The following is a 21,847-nucleotide window of genomic DNA, read 5'->3' on the forward strand; positions in this document are numbered from 1 at the left end:
CAGAGAAACTGAGAAACTGCCTCCGAGAGGTGGGAGAGGTCAGTATTATGTATGATTTTAGCGAAGGGGTGGGGTGTGCAGTCAGGCACACATTCTGGTGGAGGCTTGCTGCTAGCCATGAGGAGCAGATGTCACCTTTATGATTTGAGTGCTTTTCTAGGTGTGAGGAGATGCAAGCGCCAAGCTTGTAAAATCTCCAGAGAACACCTGACTATCCAAGGGCCTGTTCTCCCAGAGCACAGAGTGTCCCATTCCAGACCTCCATTCAGGAGGTGTTGAAGGTCAGTGACTGCAGTGGCGAGTGACCTCATCTGTGTAGAGGCAGATGGCAAGTGCCCATTTTTCGTTGGCAGGGTTCCCTCACGGTCATAAATGTGTGGACTGGGAGGCATTTTGGCCCACGATGCTGGGGGTCCCCAGGTCAGGTGAGGGTTTCGTTGTTAGGCGACTCAATGTGCTGCTACTGGACTAGGCCTTATCAACAGTAGTCAAAAGTCTCCAGACAATACCAGTCTTACTAGTCTGTTATGGTCCCGGAAAAAAATTCCCTCTTATTGCTTCTTCCCATATCTAGAGTTATACTATTAAAATCATTTCTCTCATATATATTTATATATATATTATATATATATATTTATAGGAGAACTATATATCTGGTCAAGTGTTTCCAATCATCATTTTATCAGAGGTTCAGTCCCACATTTGATAATGCGAGAAACAATTTTGTAAAACAGGCAATATACAAAAAATACAGCTACCAGTGTTGGTAAGGAGCAAGCCCAGGCTGTCTGTTTACCAATCCTGGCATTGTCCGTAAGGCACCCAGCCCAGCTTCCTAGTGTGACTAGGCTGGTTATCCTTGAGCGTGCGTGTTTGCTCGGTTGTATCTGTCTTGTGACCCCATGGACTGCAGCCTACCAGCATTATCCTGTCAAGAACACTGGAGTGGGTTGCCATTTCCTCCTCCAGGTGGACTATTTACCACTTCAGCCACCTGGGAAGCCCTGGCTATTCACAGTATGGTTTAATTGTCCCCAACATAAGGGCGTCTTTAAACTTAAATGGACACAGCCTAGTGTTAACCACATAGTCTCAAAATTGTGTGAAGCTATATTCTTTGGCTAAAATTTTTTTGTCTGTTGCTCTGACTGAACTTGAAAATTCTATTTATGGCCAGGGTCAGAGAAGGTATTATTAATTGGCCAGATGAAGGGATATCACCTAATAATAATGTCTGGAACAGAACTATAATTTATTTCTTTCTTTTAGAATAAATTTCCTAAGAGCCAACCAAAAGGAGAGGAGAAATCCAAGGTAACACAGAAATACTAGACACAGGTAATTGGTCACAAACCCAACAACTGGACTGAATTTTAAAACCAGCTCAGGATCATGCCCATGATAGAAAAACATCTGATTTAAGTACAAAGGCCCAAGAAGTCAAGGAAACACAATAAATGATCTTACGGGTCAGGTCCAGCATCTTCAGTCAGCTGTCTACTTCTGATGTCATTTTCTCATCCTAGTTTGAGTGTAGTTTCTCCTCTGTTTGAGCGTCATTTGAAGGTGAATTTGAGATCAGCAGTCCTCGCTGTAGACCAGTTCAGTGTAGGTGCCCTTTCTAAGTGGAAATATTAATCCAACAGTCAATTTCTTTCAATTTTGCAGTGCATGAGCTAGTGCAGAGTACCTGATAAGGATCTTTCTACCTAAGTGGGAGGTGGGCCTTTAAAAGATGTCATTTCCAATACACATAATACTGCTTGCAAGTTGTGGGATACCTGATCTTCCTCTAAAGACAGACTATTAAGCTTCAGAAACAAACTTAGGCTGTCCTATTAATTATTCAATTAAACTTAACAGCAAGGAACCATCTGAAAACTGAGTTTTCATAAATGCAGACCTCAACACAACTAGAATTTAGTACTCAGTGAAAGAATCTTTTTCTAAAATTACTCTCATTTCTACCAAATTAAGACTAATTTGTTTCCAGAGTAAGTCTGATCTCAATAAACTTGGCCTGATGATTTATATAAATATAGTTGATTGCACAGGCTTTTTTTTTTAATAGCTTTGAGGGAACTTCTTTTATAAGGAGTCTCCGACTGAACCTGTAAAAGGCCTCTCAGAAATAGGAAAGTCATACCCAAGGGCTTGTCACAGACAGTCTCACAGACAGGTGAATTCCTTTCCTTGAGACTCCTGTATCTGTTAGGAGGTGTCCTTCCTAATATATCAGACAAAGCTACTAGGAACCTAAGCATTTCCAATCTCTGGAGGGATCAGATAGGTGAGATAAATGTTTCAATTCAGTTTACAAAAGTATAATTTACCAAACCCAGTCATAATTAGCTTGAGGAGGAGGGTTTCCTTGTATCTGGAAAACAGGTTAAAACCAGTTACTTTTCAGATAGAAACCATAAAAACTACAGCCAGAGTCATCAGTTCATTCACTCCTATTGTTTTATGAAGCCATCAGGTTTCCTTTCAGAATTCCTTAATTTCTTACCCAGTTCAGCATTATTGTCTGAAAGTCAGAAACCTGTACTGGTCCTAATGTTTTTCCCAAAGATCTTTCTGAAGTGGAGCATTTTTGTAAAAGCATCAGAATAAAACCATAAATGTCAATAGTGACAAAAGACATATGGCACTTTTAAAATCTGACTACAATGCAATTGACAAAGAAATTTGGCTACTGCTATAACATATAACACTTTAATAACTAGAATTATGAGTGATAATTTTACCAGGAGTATCAGATTTTAAGAATTCCATGCAACTTCTGGAATATCTATGTTAATAACATTTCCCCTTATAATATAACCTAAGATTTATTACTCATTTGACAGTACTTACCATGAAATTTAACATACCAAATGAACCTAATTAGTTTAATATCTCTGAAGTTTTCCAGGGGCCCTTTGAAGCAACCCCAAATTAGCTAGGGGTCAAAAGAACTTCATTAGAATTTGATTTGGGAAGTTTTGTTAAAAAAAAATTATCAAAAATTTTGAAAACCCTTGGTCAGACAGAATCATAGATCACTGCAGAGTAACATTCTCTTAACAAAAGTGACTGAAACTTCAATATTTTGGTCACCTGATGCAAAGAGCCGACTCATTGGAAAAGACCCTGATGCTTGGAAAGATTGAGGGCAGGAGGACAAGGGGATGACAGAAGATGATGAGATAGCTGGATAGCATCACTGACTCAATGGATGTGAGTTTGCGCAAACTCCAGGAGATACCGAAGGACAGGGAAGCCTGGCGTGCTCCAGTCCACGGGATTGCGGAGTAGGGCACAACTCAGCGACTGAACAACAGCAACAACAAAATGTCAGTAAGAGATCTCAAAGGCAGATACAAATCAGATCACTTAATAAGTAAAGAAACTTAAAAACATGTTATCAAAGGCAGCTCAACATTTTAAGAAAAATGTCTCTTAGAGATAAAAACCACATTCAAGTCTTGTACCAGCTTACTTTTGAAATTCATTTACTCCACTAAATTTATTTTAAACTTAGCCAGTTCTAACCATGCACAAAACTCTTTTTTTCGGCAGTGTTAATTTGAAGGAAATAATTGCCAGAAGTTGAGTTGATTTTTAAAAATATAAGTGTAACGCCCCAAACAGGACTTCTTTGAAAGTTGACTCATGCAGTGAAACTACAAGGGGAGATAACTGTAGACCTTTTTCACCCTGGTAAACAGTTTTCTCACAGACACTCTAGTTGGTATTTGCCTGTCAACTGACTACATCATTCATGAATTGGCACTGTTTCTGTTGCTTGCTATGCTGATTGATACTGAGACTTTTTTTCCCCAAAAAGGTAGGTATCAATCACCAGTAAATTCCATTGCATTTTTTTTCTTTTAATTCTGAATTTTTTTCATGCAAAATCCAAGCTTATGCAGAAGCCAAGATTTAGTGAAAAGCAGTGTGGAGGTACAAAATGAATGACCAGATAAACTGTTGGCAACATAAAGCAATACTTGCACTACAGAGAAGAGAGTTCTAGGAAGTACTAGGAATAGGATAATGACAACCGTGCCATCAAGATTACAATCCAAAGAAATAGTTCTCAACCCTAATCAAGACTTCCCACTGATGTCAACAGGAGGCCTAAAATTCCCAACTGACCATTTTTACCTCAGTAGGCTTTTTTAAAAAAAGATTTAAACCTACTGTGTATCGCTCAGAAAAGGGAAGAAGCTGATACGAAGTGTTAAATCAAGCACACAAATTGAGATAATTATCATAAATGTATGTATGTCGTTCTTTATGGACTAACCAGAGAAAAGCCAAGTGCAAGCTGAAAAAAGCAAGATCTATAAAACAATGTGTTTAGTTTAAAAAATGAGGTGTCAATATTAATCATGCACAGGCAATTACATCTTTAAAAGGAAAAAGTCATTAGGACATCAAAAAGATCACGAAGACCAGACACCAAAGGTATCAGGGAAGGGACAGAGCAGCACCAGGGCTGAGCAAGTGAGGAGCCTCAAAGGACAAGGCCTTAACCATGAATCAAGTTTCCAAGGTCAGGCAGAAAATAAACGTGAAGCTAGCCAAGGTGGGGGCTGGGTGGACCAATAAGCACATCCCTCCTCTAAAGCTGTCATCTGTCACTATGGAACTATCTTTCAGTTCCTCATGAGAAGGGTGGGGGGAAAAAAGAAGAAAACAAAAAAAGAAATCAGCTTTTTATATGAAATTTATGGTTTTTAAAGTTTGATAAGTTTAATTCACATTTTTAAGAAACACTGAACAAGAAGATAAGACACTACCACAACTAACCATCTGCAGACCGAGTCTGGCCCACAGCCTACCAATCTGCAGCCTCTGTCTTAGAACAACAGCAAGGCTTTCAGCAGAGAACCCCTTGCTTTCATCAGTATCTGATTCCCCTCCAAGCAGTGGATCATACACACCCCAGACATGGTGAAGTGTGCGGCTCCTGGGGGCTACAAATGCCTGGAATAGCTTCAAGTGAGTACTCCAAGTGCAAGGCACTCTGCCAGACACCTGACCCTTGTTCCTACGGTACAGGTGGGTTTGCTGTGAAGCTGGAGGAACTGAAGCGTGTGTGAGCCCTCAAGCTCATGGGAAATTTTACGTTTTCTTTCTTATTGAGTCTCTCCCAAACTTTGTAAGCTTGGAGCTCCCCTAGAATGAATCTGACCCTGCCCAACTGGTATTATTTTTCAGGCCAAACTCACTGCAAAATCAAGTGACCTAACTGCTGAAAAATTTGGACTAAAAATATTTCTTTTTCAGATAACGATAGCGCCAGATGGGATGCCTACAAAATCTCCAGAGTGCTTTCCAAGTCTTAACATAGTAAGGGCACTATGTCCAATGATAGTGCATGATTCTGCATCATGTCAAGTTTATTTAGGGCACCAATTAAATGTGTAGAGATGATGGTTATGCTCACTGGTGGTAATAGCAGCTGTAGTGTGTAAACATTTGGGAATAAATGATGGAGCAACAATCTCGAATTATACTGACCTCCTGCTGGGCCACACTGGTGGCATATCACCCCGGCAGCCCAGAGATCCAGGAAAGCTGAAGTCTGTCCACCGCCCTGGGGGAGGGTTGCTGGCAACCGCAGATGAAGGCCGCATCTGTTTTAAATGATTCCGAGAGTTTCATTGGATCTTTTCTTCTGATGTAACGGTGTCTTGGAGAATGAGTTCACCTGGAAATCTTGTGAAACAACAAAGTGACCTTTCTTCACTAAGTGGAAGGTAAATTTTCTAAAACCCTCACAAGGTGTATCCATGTGAAAGAAGATGCGATCTCCACTGTGCCTTCCTCCTGGGTCAAATGCCTTCACACCAAGAACACACAGTCCCTGGGGGGTACACAGAGACTTTCCAGGGCGCACACAGGCAGACCCCTGGCTTACCTGGCATCCACTTCCAGAACTTCATCTTCCACTTTTATGAATTTCAAGGCCCGTTGCCTGCCCACTGCCCATTCCCACCTGCCCTACACAAGGACCCTCCACATATGGAAGAAAGATGGACTTATCACTAACCTAAATTTGACTCTGTTCATCCCCTTGAAGTGTAAAACCTCTAGGGCATTAAAGTGACAACTGGAGAAGGCAGCCTTCTAGAGAGAAAACTAGAAACTAGAAAACTAGAGAGCATCACTTACACGGGAAATGCCTTCCTTCAATTCAAGAGCCCCATAGGGTTCCTATCTAAGAATTAGCACCCATGTTTATCTAAATTTTAAAATAAAGCCAGACTTCTTTTCTGATTGAATGTGTGATTTGGCTGTTTGTCTGACTTGACCACAAGGACTAGCTTTGCCAGTTAGATTATATAGCAGGTATTTTCCATAAGTTAAATGAGTCAAATCTACAACTACAAGGTTTAAATAAGATACATTTAAAGCATATATAAAAAAGTATATCGTTGGGAATAATTAAACTTGTTGAAAAAATGGAGATGTCAACTTAAAAATGAAATCAGATCTAGAATTTTTATAAAATTATTTTACGGGCTACATGAAACAAAAGGAGCATGAAGTTAAACCTACTTAGCTCAGTTTAACAAACATTTTTGAATAGTGTTGAGTACAGTCTATAAACCATTACAGATGTACAGAACACAGCCCCTGTTCTCAAGTTGCCTATAATCTGGTTAGAAGATCAAGACAGTTAACACAGTGGGAATGTCTGTTTCTACAGAACGCAGAAATGGGTGGAGGCAGTTAGAAGTGACCCTGGGACAAGGGGTGTGTCAGTGGGCTTTGGAGGATGGGTAGGATTTCAAAAGGTAAGGGAGGGGTAGAACAGCATGAGGGAAGTCAGAGTTAAGAAACCTGGAGATATGTTAGAGAAACAATGAATTGTTTATTTTACTGAGACTGACAGAGAGAGACAGAGAGGCGGAAGAATAAACAGAGGTAAGGGAAAGCAGATCACAAATGCTATTATGAGCAGTCGAGCCTCATTAGAGCTTTCTGAGCAAAGATGAACTCAGCACTCAGCCCTGGGAGGAAGCCCCGGCAGCCCTGCCCAGGGGCAGTGGAGACAGGAGACGCGCTGGCAGGCACTGACACCCTCCAGGTGAGAAATAAGGAGACCTGAGCACCTGTTAGGGGTGCCAAGAAACAGCCAGGGACTCTGACTCGCGCACAGAGTACATATACAATGACACAGACACATTTTTAAGTTGCTGCTCTCACAGCTGAGAGATATGCAACGGTTTGCAGTGGTGCTCCGGAATTCTCGTTCAGCAGATATTTATCCGTGTCAGTCGTGTGGCAGATGCTGTGCAGAGGGCCGAGACTATAACCTCAAACCAGAAAGGCACTACCCACCTGTCAGAGATGTGCAGGCTTTAAGTATCAGGAAGCTAATTCCACAACTAATTATGTTACTTGCAGTTGTAATAAGAGCTACAAAGGAGAAGTGAAGGAGCCAGAGTGGGCAAGCAGGAGGCCCCATGAGGCCAGGAGGGGTATACCCAGGGCTTCTCCTAAGAAAACAGCCGGGGACTGGTTCAACGTGTGCAGATGTCACTACAGGAACAGCGTGGGGGGTCCAGGCCTCGGGGAACAAGGCGACAACTTCCCCCAGTTCGACAAGGATGGTCCTGGTTTCGAAACTATTGAGTGGGCATCCAAGCAACACCCTCCCCACCTTGAGTACTGGGCAAACTGGAGCAGTTCAGCCACCTGAGAAGAAAAAGGCCTGGGGGCCAAGCTACAAATCCTGAGACCTGATAGCAGCCGATCACCTGGGGGCAGAGGATATCAAAAACTGGCCTACAGAAGGCTGGGGGGCCGTGGGGTGAAGACTTCACAGGCCTGACAGGCCCTGGCCAGGATGTGGGCCTCCACACCGCAGGGAGGCACTGATGGGTTTCATTGGAAGGACGGCCTGATATGATGTGGGTCCCCCTACAGAACCCGGAGCTGGGGTAGAGACCACCTTTATGCTTCCTGCCCCTCTTCCTTCCTCTCCATCCTCTGCTGGAGGCTGCAGCTCTCACAGGCTGCTGACCCGGAGCTCAGCCTCTCCCAGGCCCCAGATGAGGCAGTCACCAGCCTTTCTGGAAGGACCCTGGAGGCCTTGCTAGTGTGTTTCAACTCTTCCAAGAGCTTTCCTGGACAGGCATCTAATCAGTACACAGATTCACTTTCTTATAATCTGCTCTCTTCTCTATCACCAAAGTATGAAAATTCATCTTGGATTTCTACAATTAATCTTCATGGTGCCTAACATACAATAGGTGCTCGGTGAGTATTTAAATACATCAGATAATTAAAAAAAAAAAAAACTGGTCTCATGTCTAAATCCACTATAGTTTCCCTTGAATAAAAATGATTTTCAACATGGTAAGTGACCCTGACTAGTCAAAGTGAACAGTTAGCAATTCTCAGGTTTGCTGCTATTTCTGCACAATTCTGACAGAAGGGCTTGATGTTATCTGAATACCAGATGGGATGAAGGCTAGCTTCTGCAATCCACCCAGGTGCTTTATCCAAAACCAGTAATTATTTTCCCTTGACTTCCTCCTGTTCCTGCTTAGGCTCAGCTCTGTGAAATCCAGCAGGCCTTGAGAAGACCCAGCTCTGGCTTTATTTCAGGAAGGTAAGGTCAGGACCATACCAACAGTGATAGGGCAGGCCTTCTTGTTCCAGCCTTTCTTCCTCAGAACCTAGGGAGAGATTTCCCACTAGCATCCTTGGCTGAATTCTAGCACGCTGGGTCCAGCTGGTCAAGGTTCCTCAGATGAACTTGGCCTCCCCACGGTGAATGTTCACTGCAAGGAGGCAAAAGGCTCCTGTGGGTTTTGACCTTGGAGCAGGTCTGGACTCTCTCTGCCTCTCTGCTCCAAGTGCAACTTTCCCCAAAACACACACACTCAGATACCATGTATCCCATCTGCCTCCCTGCCCAGGCTTCTGTCACTGGTGTCACGCAGCCTTTGAGTGACCACACTTTTGGCTGGGCTCCTCCAGCCAACCTCTGCCCTGCAACCTGCACCAGGGCCCTGGCACTCACCCGCTGGTCCCTTGCTCGAGAGACTAACTCAACTCCCTGCACCGAGACTTCTCAGGGTCAGAGACCCTCATGGTCTGCTCTCCACTAACCTTCCCGCCAGATGTGGCAGGTCATTCACAACCCATCCCAAACATTTTCACTCTCTGTTTTTAAACCAAGTCAACAAATATAAAACCCAGACTTTTTTCTTCCCCTTAACCACTGCTATTGTCAATGAGCTAATGGTATAAGGCTTTGGCAGGTTTTAAAATGGGCTTCCCTTGTGACTCAGCAGTAAATAACCTGCCTGCAATGCATGAAGCACAGGAGATGTGGGGTCGATCCCTGGGTCAGGAAGATCCCCTAAATGGCAACCAGTATTTTCCAGTATTGCTTGGAAAATTCCATGGACAGAGGAGCCTGGCAGGCTAGAGTCCATAGGGGTTGCAAAGGGTCGGACGTGACTGAGCATGCACACACGCCCATACCCCTCTGCAAAGGCTTATTTCTCACTCAGGTAACATCAGGAGTTGCTGAGTAAAGGAGATTTTTCTTATTTAGTGATTCAGAGACAGGTTCCTTTCATTTTATGGCTCCATCACAGAATAGAGATCTAAGCACCAACAGCACTGCCATCTCCTGGAAGCTTGTTAAAAACGCAAGACCTCAGACCCTGCCCTGGACCTACTGTACCTGTCCTGTGCTTTAAGATCTCCAGGTACAGGTGACTCAAACACACAGAAGTTTCAGAAGTCCTGCTGTAGAACCTCAGAGCCCTCTATATCCAGATAGCTGAAGGGGACAGAGGGCTTGCAGGTGAGCATTTCATTAAAAATCCCAGCCTGCAAATGACAGGTCACTCCCATTCCCAATCCATTGGTCAGAACTAGTCACATGGGTACACAAAGGACAGTGGGAAATGCAGTTCCTGACTGGACAGCTATCAGGCAGCTACCACGCCACACTACGAAACTAGGAGGACGGATTTTGGTAGACAGACATTTCTGACTCACAGTACTTTTTCCATTTTTTTCCACGAGTAGAAAGAAATGTCTTCCTCTCTCCTAGAAACTGTCTTGGAATAAAGTGACAGGGGAATTTTCCCAGCTATCTTTTGGGTTTTCTTATGGATTTTTGTGGTAAGAATACTTAGATCTACTTCCAACAAGTTTTAAGTAAACAATTCTATATCATTAACTACAGTCACCACGCAGTCTCCAATGTGAAGGTGGCCCAGCCTGGTGCTAAGTGGACCAATGTACTGGACAAGAAGATGACCCCGAAAGGTTTTGCGTCTATGAGAGTCTGTGACCACACGTGGTTTCCATAAGTGCTGCTTCCCTCCTCACCCTTAACTCAGAGGACATCCCTGAGTGACCTTATCTTCTGAACACATCTAAGGTATCCAACCAGGGGTCAGCAAACTTTTCCTATCAAGTGTTACATAATAAATATTATGAGCTATGTAGGCCATTCTGTGACTGCTGCAATCACTCAGCTCTACCATTCTAGCATAAAAGCAGCACAGACAAAATGCAAACTAATTCACTTTATATAAACGGTATGGAGAACTGACTATAGTTCATTGTACAAACTTTACTGAGTATTTATTAAGCTACTTAATGCCTCTTGTCCAAAGTGTAAACTCTGTGAGGACAGGAACCATTTCTATCTCCTTCCTCATTATAGTCCTTGAACACAGCACCATAAATGTCACATTTAAATGAAAGAATGAATAGTGAAATGAATGTCACGCATGGGGAAATGTTCAGATTGGAACAGGTGCAGCAAATGCTCTGAGGTCCATCCTGGCCAAGGGCACTGCCCAGTCAGAGTTGCCACGCAGCACAGGATCAGCGTAAGGCCAGGGGAAGTCATCAGCAAGGGCATTAATCTTCGGCAATCTGGCCCACAAGGGCCCTCCCAGAACAGGACAGCCTGAGGCTCTCACCTTCTTGTCCAATACATCAGACGGTTCAGCACCAGCATGAACCACCCTCACAAAGGAACCAAGGACAGCTGCTAATAGTGCACTGTACACTTGAAATCTGCCAGGAGAAGATCTTAAGCAAGATCTCACCCTGACACCTCCTTAGTGAGCAGGTGGCCAAAGAGGAAGAGACACTGCTCTGACAACAAATACCAGGCCCCGCACCAGCGCACACGACATGAGTGTGCAAGGGAGAAACAAGGATTCTATTAACAGTGCCTGTCACAGTGAGAGTCTCAAAATCGAGTAAGTAGGCCCTGGACAAGTGCAGAAGTCACACTGAAGGGACTGTAAAGACAGAAAACTTGGTCAAGCTCAGGAGCAGTAACAAAAGATGAGGAAATTAGCATTTAATTAGCATTAAGCTGTGTGGCCAGCACTTTTACGTACACTGTCCAGTTTTATCCTCACAGCATCCTCGTACGTTCATATTATTCTCCTCACTCCTCCAAAACAGCTCTTGTTTGGGTCACAATATCTTATTTCAAGACTCACTGTAAAACTACACAGAGTGTCTCAACTCTACAAGATAAACATTTGGGCCTGGATACTTCTTTGCTGTGGGAGGCTGTCCTGTGGATTATATGATGATTAGTAACATCCCTGACCTCCACCCACCAATTATGACAACTAAAACTGTCCCCATACATTGCCAGATAGCCTGGGGTGCAGGGTGAGGGGGAAGCAAAACTGTTCCCACTTGAGAACCACGGAGCTACAGTTATCAAGACTGTGAGGTCCTCGCAAATATACACAGATCAATGGAACAGATAATAGCTTATAAACACAACCATACATAAGCCTAAATGGCAATTCAAAGAAGACAGAATAATCTTTTCAAGAAATATATATATGTTCCTTGATGCATGCCTCACACTGCATAGAATTTAAGTCAAAATAGATCACAGACCTAAATGTAAAACCTAAAATCTGATAACTGGACTTAAGTAAAAATTGGAAACATCTGCTATTCAAAAGACCCTATTTTAAAAAAAATGGGAAAAAAGAGAGTCAAAGACTGGTAGAAAATATCTGCAAAACAAAAATTTGATAAAGAAGTTAATCCTAAATACATTTTTAAAAATTCTGAAAATTCAACAGCAGTTATTCAAAGGCATGAAATAACTGTAAAGACATTTCATCAAAGAAGATATACAGAAGGCAAATAATTACATAAAAATAATGCCCAGCATTATTAGTCACTAGGGAACTGCTACTTACAACCACAAGAAAACATCACTACATACCAACTAAAATGACTAAAATTTAAAAAGTGACATGCATTGGTAGTGGGAGTGCAAAATGAGACAAACACTTTGGAAAACAGGATGATAGTTTCTTATACGGTTAAATTACGCTTGCCATCTGACTCTGAAATCCCACTCTGAGGCAACTATCTAAGTGAAATGAAGATCTATGTTTACACAAAAGCTAGTATGTGAATTTTTATAGTAGCTTTATTTTTTATTCATCTAAAATTGGAAACAACTTGAATGTCCCTAAACTTGTGACTGGATAAACACACGGAGGCACATGCACACACTGGACTACGAAGACTAGGGAATTCCCTAGCAGTCCAGTGGTCAGGACTCTGTACGTCCACTGCAGGGGGCAGTCTGCATGCTCCAACGAAGACTGAAGATCCCACCTGCTGCAACTAGGACCCAGTGCAGGCAAATAAATATACATATATACAGCACAGGCTACATGATATAGTTTCATTTATATGACGCCATACAGACATAACTCTGAAAAAAGTGTAAAGTGAAGTCGCTCAGTCATGTCCGACTCTTTGCGACCCCATGGACTGTAGCCTACCAGGCTCCTCCATCCACAGGATTTTCCAGGCAAGAATACTGGAGTGGGTTGCCATTTCCTTCTCCAGGAGATCTTCCCGACCCAGGAATTGAACTGGGGTCTCCTGCATTGTAGGCAGACGCTTTACCATCTGAACCACTAGGGAAGTCCCCACATAACTCTGAAGACAAAGGTAAAAGGCCAGAAAAGAGAACAGCAGTGCCAGGGGCTGCAGGTGAGGGCTGTGTTGACCACAAAGGGGTCCCAGTGCACTCTGAGTGGGGAAACTGGTCTACATCTAGACTGGGGGGGGGCAGTCACGCGACCACATGTGTTTGTCAAAACTCACAGAACTATGCAGTCCATGTCCTCAGGTTCCACATCCACAAATTCAACCAATCTCAGATTCAGGGGAAAAATTTCTTTGACAAAGTTCCAAAACAACAAAACTCGAATTCACAGCATCCCAGCAACTATTTACACAGCATTTACACTGTACTAGGTATTACAAGAAATCAGAGATGGTTTAAAGTACGTGAGAGGATCTGCGTAGGTTACATGTCAGTATAAGGAACCTCAGCATCCATGGATTCTGTTCTCTGCAGGCAGTGTTCCTGCAGATCCTATAAAGGATGAATTTTACTGTATGTGAATTTAAAAAATTATATATGAATAGGATTTCTGTTTAGACTTTTAGAAAGAAAATTAATCACTTATGAACCTGAATAAAATTCTACGACTGTAAATAAAACAAGTCAGACTCTCACTCTTCGGCTCACGCTCAGCACCCACCACCCTCCCACCACGTGCACACCTATGTGACTTCACTTCCTTCCACTCTCCCTGTCGCTTCACTCCGGCTACGCTGACTTCCTTGTGCTTCCTGAAGTAGTTTCTTTTTCCTTTGCTCATGATGCTCTTCCTGCTGTTTCCTGCATGCCTTCCTCCTTCACTTCCCTCAAGGCCTTAGCTCAAATGTCACCATCAGAGAGCTCTTTCCTGATCTCTCCCTCTCTCTCAGTATTCCTTCTCCTCCTTACTCTGTTTTATTTGTCTTCATAGCACTTCTCAGGCACCTTTTTTGCTTATTTGCGTAAGAATGTAAGCTTTATCTGCTGTCATCACTTTAGTCTCTTAAAACAGTTTCTGAAACATACTAAAGTGAAAGAAAGTGTTAGTCACTCAATCGTGTCCGACTCTTTGTGACCCCATGGACTGTAGCTCGCCAGGCTCCTCTGTCCATGGAATTCTCCAGGCAAGAATACTGGAGTGGACTGCCATTCCCTTCTCCAGGGGATCTTCAAATGCTCCATAAATACCTGAGTTTTTTGTTTCTTGGAAGAAGCTTCTTTTTTTGAGGTGTAATTGACATATAGTATTATATTAGTTTGGGATGTTATAAATACTTGCTAAATGAACAAATAAATGAAAGACTGGATGCACTGATGGGAGCAGGGATGGAAATCACAGGGAGGGAGGAAGGGAGACAGAAAGAAAGGAATGGGTGGATTAGCTGGTGGAGATGACTGGATATCCTCTTAGAATCTGAATTTAAAACATGAAATGAGAATGAGCAACAACTAACAGTAAAAACAGAGGTATGAACAACTGTTTTACAAAAAGATTAAACACTAAAATTAGTAGTCACAAATGACTGCAATCTCACACACAATTAAAATCTCAGTCAGCATGGTCACAAATTTTAACACACGTTAAGTAAATGTATCACAGTCTTCTAACTAGCAAGTCTAGCTGCCTGTCTTCCTTACTTCCCTGAGTTTCTCTATAATAACCCTCTTTTGACTAAGGTTCCCCATGCTCTTTCTGGGGGACTCAGGGATGGACTGTTTCCCCTGCTCAGGAAGAGTGCCCTCTGCAGGTTTCCATTAGAAGAAGTCACAAGAGACTTGAGTACCCAGAGTGATGCCACCCTACCACCAGCCTCAATGTTGCGTGACAACAGAATTTCCGTGTGCCCCCAGGAGACCCCTACTTCTTTCTTGCAGCATGAGGACAACTTGCCCTAACTCATCATGCCCTTAACTTTGTTTTGGTTGGGTGTCCTTTAACCCTCAAACCCTTACCCCACCCCTTTCTGACACTCCTTTTTGTGATCCCCTCCCCTGAAGCTCTTCCACAGAGTCCGTTGAAAATCATCAGCAAAATGTCCACAGCCTTAATTTCTTCTCTGAACTTTTCTGAATCTTTGTGGTCACTGGAACCTACCTTCCCCTTGGGACTCTGCTTCCCCTGCAGGCTCTCAGGTGGTGGCAGTTTTCTCTCCCACTTCTCTTGTTTTTTGAGGGTTAAGTGTCTTTCTTACATCTCATGTCACTTTCAGCACCTCTCCATCCTCCTCTATAAAATGTTTAGTCTTAAAACTCATGTCAAAAAAAAAAAAACCTCATGTCAACTGACTCAATAATTCATTTCTAACATATGAATTCATTGCTACAAATTTCCTTCTAAGTCCTGCTTTTATTGCATTCCTTAATTTTTCATGTTGTATTTTTATTTACTTGAAAATATTCTTTAAAAATTTTTCCCGTTGCTTCATTTTGAACTATGTTATTTAAGTGTGATGTTTAATCTCCAAAGATTTTGAGATTTTTCAGCTTTCTTTCTGTTACTGATTTCTAGTTTAATTCCATGTGGCTGAGAACAGACTTTGTAGGATTTCTACTCTTTTGAATTTGTTAAGGTATATTTTATGACCCAGAATGTGTTTTATCATCCTTATGAGCATGAAGAGAATGAATATTCTGCTGTTGTGAGTTAGAGAACTGTATAAACATGAACTAGATCCAGTTGATCACAGTGTTGTTCAATTCAACCATCTCCTTACTGCCTGCCTGCCAGCTGGGTCTGACCGAGCTCACACTCCATGGGCACTCACCGTGGTCCTCCCTTGCACCTTGCCCCTCTCTGCTTCTGTGCGTTCACTTACCGAAACTACAACCCTGTTCAATCTGGCGCTCTGCATGTATCTTGCCTATCTCCACACATACTGACTGTGGTCAGTGAGAGACACCCAACATGGTGAACGGTCTCTCCTTAAATCCGTAAGCACCAAGATCGGGTGGGCCTTGTTTGCTGTCCGCTGAACAGACAGACACTCCCCGTTCCCCGGAAGCATCCATTTCTGACCCCATCCTCATGGATGACTATTTCCTATCTTCCTATTCCCCCTCAGATGGTAAACACCTCCCTAATCCTCACTCTCAGCAGATGTCTTTCTTTCTTAGTTCAGTGAGAAAGCAGACGTTCCCATCACCATGTCTACATCTGTACATGTGCCCACTTACTCTGCCTTCAAGACTTTTACCAGGAATTTGTCTTTACTACTAGCAAATGTCAACCCCTTGACTTCTGCACTAGATTCCTCTTGCTTACTCATAGGTGATTCTCCAGCAATTCTTTTTCCCCTGCAGCATCCATATGTCCCTCACTTTGATCTTTCTCATTGGCACACAGGCTATTTTGTCTCAGAATGGCAGCATGTTCCTTGAAAATTTGCATTTGTTTTTTCCTCTTGGGAAGATGCTCTTCCCCAAGATAGTCACATGACTTTCTCCCTCTCCTCCCCAGGTCCTAACCCAAATGATAACTTCTCAGGGATGCCTTCTCTGGCCACCCTATCTAAAACTGCAACCTCACTGGGTCTGGATATTCCCTAAGGTGACCTCTAATGAGCCACACCTAGAATCCCTCTCCCCTTGGGTGAGAGCAGAAACTGTTATTTGCTTCTAACTAATAAAACAGAGCAAAGGTACTGGGATGTCACTTTCCTGATTAGGTTACAATATAGAGCAAGGCGATGGGCTGTCACCCCATATTTATACTACATGATAAAAGACACCATCTTAAGAAACTAGAGCGAGAGCTCTTCCCTGCTGACATGAAGAAGTCAGCTGTCATATAGTGAGAGGGCAGTGGAACTGGGACGCCTCTAGGATCTGAAAGTGGGCTCCAGTGGAGAGCCATCAAAAAGCTGGGGCCTTCAGTTATACAACTCTAAGGAATTAAGTTCTTCCAACAACCTGAATGAGCTTGCAAGAATATGATTCTCCAGTTAATTCTTCAAATGAGACTTCAGCCCAGCTGGCATGTTGATTGCAGTCCTATAAGACACTGGGCAGAGGATCCAGTGAAGCCGTGTCCAGACTCCTCAAACCATAGAAACTGTAAGGTAATAAACATATGCTGTTTTAACTGGCCAAGTTTGTAGTAATATGTTATGCAGAAAAATTGAGAATATATCCCCCAAATCCTCCCAAAGGAGGATTCACTTTTTTGCCCTGGCATTTATAACCATTTAACATTTTCTATTTCACTGATTTACCGTGCTTATAGTCTGCCTCATCCTCTACTTTTGAATACAAGTTTCACTAAAATAAGGATTCCTGTCCATTTTTCCTCCCATCATTATATTCTCAGTGCCTGGAACAGTCTCAGTAAATGTTTGTGGATGCAGTGAATACTGAATAGATGCTAACTCTTGTTACCTGAACAGATGAATTCACTAAGCTCACATATATCTCAGAAAGGTAAAGTTATGAGAGGAAAGGTGTGCACTGTTTTAAACTTGTAATGGAAATGTTTAAGCACTCTCTCAGAGCCACTGTGATGTGTCTAAGCATCAGCTTCTTACTAGTCTGGCTTGCTCCAGTGGTAAATTACACATTCTGAGAGCCAGCACTCTTCAAGACCTTTTGACTTGAATCACATTTAAAAATACATTTCACATTATGTCTCAGTATACACATATACCCACATAAATAATTGAAACAAAGCTTTCATAAGATAGTACTTATCTTTATCACATGCTCTGATGGTTTCCCATTCTATTTCATCCTGTTGCATTTCAATTTTTTAGAAACTAGGTAAGACCCACTGATAGGTCAGACAAACCCTACAGGCAATTCTCTAGGAAGATCAATTTTCTCAGTTGTCAAGCATCTCCTGGGTGCAGACTGCTACCAGTTATCCCTGGAGAGCACGGGGAAGGCTCCTCTGCGAGGCCCGGACAGCAGAGGCATCGCCTCAGCAGAGAGAAGAGCTGAGGGGTAGGGCTTGGAGCGAGTGAGCCTGGGCAGAGAACCACAGCTTCTGGCTGCAGCAGAGCCACAGGACGGGCCTGGGGCTGATGCTCATCATCATTAGTAAAATAAGCACTCATACATTTCAAAGATTCTAAAATATCATAATACTGTTACAACTAACCTTTAATCACAATCATATCTCAGATGTCTAAATGGTCCCTAAGTCACTGGCATGTGGTGCTTGAATTTCTTGGTTATACAGGGTTTTGAAAACCACCAAAACATTAGCTACTTTACATGGTTCCAAATGACATAACCTGTGAACTAATGAAAAATTATGGTAAGGCACTTTCCATATTGCAAGAACTAATCAGTGAGCCCAGAAAAGCTCATGTTGATGAAGTGCCATTAAGTCATGGCATGAAATGCCACCTGTGGGTAAATCTAGGTGTAATTTGCCTTTTTGCAAGTAGTTTTTTATTTACTTGAATGTGAAATGAATCCCAAGGATGGGAGATGATAAAGATGCTGCCCCTTCAAAACTGATTTGATTTTAAATGTATTTTTTTCCCTTAAAAAGCATGTAGTTCAAGAAAAATAATTTTTGTCAAATCCCTTAAGTTTTAGCTCAACAGTGCAACCAGAATGAGGAAAATGCCCCTGACACCTTCCTCCCCTGCTGCCCCTGCCCTACCCCTCTGCCTGAGGTTGAGGTGGCAGGGTGAGGAAGGGAAGGTGCTAGAAGACAAAGAACTAAGAAATCAGCAGCAGGCAAAGGTTATCTCCAGTGCTTCTCTTTGCAGATCCTCTGATTTCAGCCCCCACTTTCCTCACCTTCCCTGTGGGTTGTGCCCCTGTTACTGCAATTCCTTTCTTTGGGTCAGATGACTCATTTTTCTTCCCTTCTGTTTTCATTAAAACATCCCTGACCTGTCTCATTCCTGTAGGATTAATTTCTAAGTTTAGTGGATTTCTGTTAGGTAATATATTTTTGTCACCATGAGGTAGCAACAGCCAAATCCACAATGTGGGAAGGACAAAAGACCCAGTTGTTCTACCACAGGAATAGCAAGGAGGGAGAAGTGGAGATAAGGTATGTAGGGGAGAAGAGAGGAGGAGCTGTTTTAACAGACTACATTAATAAGATTACAGCCAAGAGTTCAATGAATCCCCAATTGCCCAACGTCCAGCTTCAAATTTTATCAGTATTTCACTCTTTTTGCTTCAATTATTCATTTCAACAGATGTTTGTTTATTCCTTTGTTTTGTGGAGAATTTTAGAGCAAGTCCCAGAGTTCTTATGATTTCATCCACAAATACTTCAATAGTGTATCTCATAGAAATGCACTTTGGCAGGAAGTGTCTAGCCTTCAGAGAGGGGCTCTCCCAGAAGTATTCCTTTGACTCTAAGTGAGGGTTTGCTTTAAGGATATTATTGATATTTAGAAAAACACATAGTTCCTCTACACACACCCCTCAGAGTAAAATTCTTTCCAGACTTAGCTTAGGAGAAATGCCACAATTTCTGACCCAAACACTGAAAAATTGGTACACAATCAAATTTCCTTTTACATATTAATAAGATGTGCTGGGAAGCTTAGAGGCAAACCTGCAGCCCACCATGCCCCATGTCTGCTCTCCATAATATGGAATTGTCTGTTAGCATCATCTAAAGCTCTAGTGGGGCCCCCTCCTTGCTGTTCCTTTTATCTTTCTCATCTGCTTCAAATCTTACCTTAGTGTATCGATACATGTCCCTGTAAGCAGAGGTGTGCTGGTGAATGTTCCACACCCGACTCTGAAAACAATGTACATGTATATTACAAACGTGCTGCTATAAAAGATGTATAATACACAGTAAACAAATAATAGTAAAATACACAATACTTATTGTCAATTCCAAGCAGCCAATTGATTCCCATAGAATGCTTTTGTTCATTTTTGACAAATCCTCCATCCACAGCCAACCTGTGGTTGCAATCAATAAGTAAGAATAGTTTAGACATGAATGTTGGTTGATATTTCCATTTACTTTAACAAGTGAGACAAAAGTGAAACAACAAAGACCTATGTCATATGTCAGAAATCCACTCACTCTTCCCCATGTAAGCAACTTTTTTGCTAAGTTCGTTAACTGCTTCCAAACACTGGAAGAGTATTTCCTCAATTTTTTGTGCTATTCAGAATGTAACTGCTGTGGATATGACACACTAGTATTTACTCTGCACTGTTATCATTCTCTTCATCACTATATGAAATTTAGAGAATCAATAAAGAAATAAATAAAGGGTTGATTTGTAATGTGTGCCCATTTCCCTGGTGTAAATACTCCTACCATGGCCAATTTCAAGATACTAACATGAGGCTATCAAACATGAATTTAGGAAGAGACGTGCAGTAGGACACCTTCCTGTAGCAATCTCACCATGCAGATACGATGGACATAAATAACCTCAGCAATATAACTAACAGTGAAACATAATTAGAAAGTGATGAGTTTGAGTATTTATTACATTTTTAATAATTTGTTTAATTGTAAGTTTATATAATTTAATTTTTAATGATGGCTGTGTTTAATAGACAGCTTGCAAGATTCTTAAAAGTTTAACAATAAATTTCTCATAAGCCAGTATAAGATGACTCCACCATACCACTACCTGTAGGCCACCTAAGATAATTTTGGAATTAGGTGAGGTATGAGAAATGAATAGATCAATACACACATGGGGGTTGCACTTCTGGTAAGATTATGGATTGCAATTATGAAAATCCTTGCCTGAGAATACTAAATTCTGGATTAATTATAAAAAACATACTCTTTAAAGTGTAGTTGAATTATTTACAATAGCCAAGAGATGGAAACAATTTAAGTGTTCATCAATGGATGAACAGATAAAGCAGACATGGTATATATATGCAGTTGAGTATTATTCAACCATCAAAAAGAAGTGGGACTTGCCTGGTAGTCTAGTGATGAACACTATGCACTTCCACGGCAGGGGACATAGGTTCTATCCTTGGTGAGGGAACTAAGATTCTGCCGGCTGCATGGCATGGCAAAAAGAAAACAAGAAGGAAATTCTGTCAGTTTGTGACAATAAGAATGGACCTTGAAGGCACTACACTAAGTAAAATTAGTCAGGCAGAAAAAGACACATACTCTAATCTCAATGATATGTGGAATCTAAAAAGAACATAGAAACACAACATAGAAACATAGAGACTATTAGTTGCCAGAGGAAGGGGCTGAGGGGGGGCAGAAGTGGGTAAAGGTGGTCAAAAGGTACAAACTTTGAGTTATAAATAAGTTCTGGGGATGTAATGTAAAACATGACTACAGCTAACAAAACTGTATTGTATGTGTGAAAGATAAATATATAATACAGTACTTGTATACTGCTAAGAGAGTAAATCTTAATGGTTCTCATCACAAGGAAAAAAATCTCTGTAACTATATAAGGTGATGGATGTTAATTAAACTTACCATGGCAATCATTTCACAGTATATACATATATCAAATTATATTCTGCACCTTAAACTTATACAATATTACATGTCAATTATATCACAATAAAACTGGGAAAAATAAAGTATTGCTGAGCTCAAACGAAAAAATGGGTTCAAGGGGCAAAAGAGGAGCAGTGAGCTAAAACTATGTCTGCAGATAGTAGATGAAAAATAAAACCAAAAACAAACCAAAAAACAAGACCAAACAAACAAGCTTGGTTTGTCCTGAATGTCAATGCTTCTATCATACAAAGAACCAGAGACCAACTTGGATCATACAGAGTGAGGAGGTGAACCTTGGACCCTCACACTGATTCAAGGACTCTCAAGAGGAGTATACCCTTTGTGAGACTTCAGGAAAGAAAAATAACTCACCTTCCAGCAGAGGAAACCCAGCCAGAATTTGAATTGTCTCCATCAAAATTCCAGGTGGAATTCTGTGGGAGCTCTGCTCTCTGCTCTTAACCCTGGAGCTGATGGGGTCCAATCCCCTCCACCTGGGA

The 21,847-nt window shown here is 41.9% G+C and overlaps 1 long non-coding RNA gene across 1 annotated transcript; it reads right to left on the bottom strand.

Moving 5' to 3' along the window:
- Window positions 1–134: 134 nt before the first annotated feature.
- Window positions 135–21,626, bottom strand: LOC136171205 (uncharacterized). Its single transcript, XR_010663777.1, has 4 exons — window positions 20,796–21,626; window positions 19,572–19,804; window positions 16,835–16,976; window positions 135–5,709 (listed from the first exon to the last, which is right to left on the bottom strand). It is a non-coding gene; the product is annotated as an uncharacterized lncRNA (long non-coding RNA).
- Between the last annotated feature and the right edge of the window lie 221 nt (window positions 21,627–21,847).

The sequence above is a fragment of the Muntiacus reevesi genome, chromosome 6 (assembly GCF_963930625.1).
Source record: "Muntiacus reevesi chromosome 6, mMunRee1.1, whole genome shotgun sequence".
NCBI lineage: Eukaryota > Metazoa > Chordata > Mammalia > Artiodactyla > Cervidae > Muntiacus > Muntiacus reevesi.